Source organism: Ochotona princeps, chromosome 24 (assembly GCF_030435755.1).
Source record: "Ochotona princeps isolate mOchPri1 chromosome 24, mOchPri1.hap1, whole genome shotgun sequence".
NCBI classification, from domain to species: Eukaryota; Metazoa; Chordata; class Mammalia; order Lagomorpha; family Ochotonidae; genus Ochotona; species Ochotona princeps.
Window position 1 is genome coordinate 18,359,125 of NC_080855.1, and position 1,425 is coordinate 18,360,549.

At 34.7% G+C, this 1,425-nt stretch overlaps 1 non-coding gene across 1 annotated transcript; it reads left to right on the forward strand.

Moving 5' to 3' along the window:
* Positions 1 to 462: 462 nt before the first annotated feature.
* Positions 463 to 569, forward strand: LOC118757810 (U6 spliceosomal RNA). Its single transcript, XR_004995375.1, has one exon. It is a non-coding gene; the product is annotated as a U6 spliceosomal RNA (small nuclear RNA).
* The last annotated feature ends 856 nt before the right edge of the window (positions 570 to 1,425 follow it).

Genomic DNA, 1,425 nt, shown 5'->3' on the forward strand with positions numbered 1-1,425 from the left:
TCTACAAACATTTTAAAGTATCCTTGTATCTCCAGATTAACTCACTTTTACGATTTTATTTTAAAGTTTTATTGTAAGAAGCTAAAAAGCTAACTTAGTATTTATATTGATAAGAATCTTGCTTCTGGTTGAGAGAAAAACACAGCTTCTCATCAGAAGCAACATAGGTTGCTTAGTTCCATCGCTCGGTGATGACCTCAGTACTCCAGATTCGATGCATTTCCTGATCGTTTGATGTTTCCCGTTTCACGTCCTGAACACAACCTCCCTGCTGAAAGGACCATACTCAGTGACTCAGATTAAGTCTTCATTCAGCTATTTTTCCCTTTCTTTTGACATTTAATTTTGAAATAATCACAGACTCACAGTGGGAAAGATAGACCAGAAAAGAATCTGAGTGTCCATTTCCCAATGTCTCCTAATGGCTGTACCCTCCACACCTCTCATAAAGACATATCAGGAGAGCTCGCTTCGGCAGCACTTATGCTAAAACTGGAATGATACAGAGAAGATTAGCATGGCCCCTGCGCAAGGATGACATGCAAATTCGTGAAGTGTTCCATATTTTTTTTTAAATCAGGAAACTGACATGAGTACAGAGTATGTGTGCATTTGCAGTTTTATGTCATTTTATCATGTGTAGATTTGTGAAACTTCTGTTATTATTTAAAACCAAGATAGAGACTTACTTTGTCACCACAAGAATTTCCCTCATGTCATCTTGATTTATCATTTACCTCTCTAATTCCAACCATGTCTGAGCCCTGGGAACCACTAGTTTGCTCTTCATTCTAGTATCTAACAATAAAATTCAGCAACTTATGTCACAAAGCACCAAAAAATAAAATGGGTGGATGAATACAGCATGGATGTGTTGATGGCTGGCTGGAATAATAAAACAAATATAACAAATCGGTAATGATAGAATCCGGATTAAAGATAAACGATTGTTCAATGTAAAACTGTTTAAATTTATAACTATCCATCAATAGAATATTGGAACAAAATGAATCTGAGCATTCACAAATAGGAGAATGAATGTGCACAGTATGGTATATTTCTATAATGAGTTATTACACAACATTTCAGGTGAAGTAACAATATGGGTAAATCTCAAAACACAGTATACTGAGTAACAAAAAAAATGTAAGTTTCCAAATAATGCATATGGTACAACTCAAGCTAACACATCAATCACAAGGGAAACTATTACATCAAAGCTTCTTTTTTCTGTCTGTTTTCATACATGGTTATAGTAACAGTGTGTGTAACATCTGGGTATTGAGTAAATGCATGTGCCTTGAGTTTTTAAATTTTGTAGATTTGAAATACTTTATTATAAAAAACATTTTTAAGAAAATGCCGGATAGGCATACATTCAACGGAAAATAATGGCTCAAAATCATACCTGAGCAAAGTGAGCCG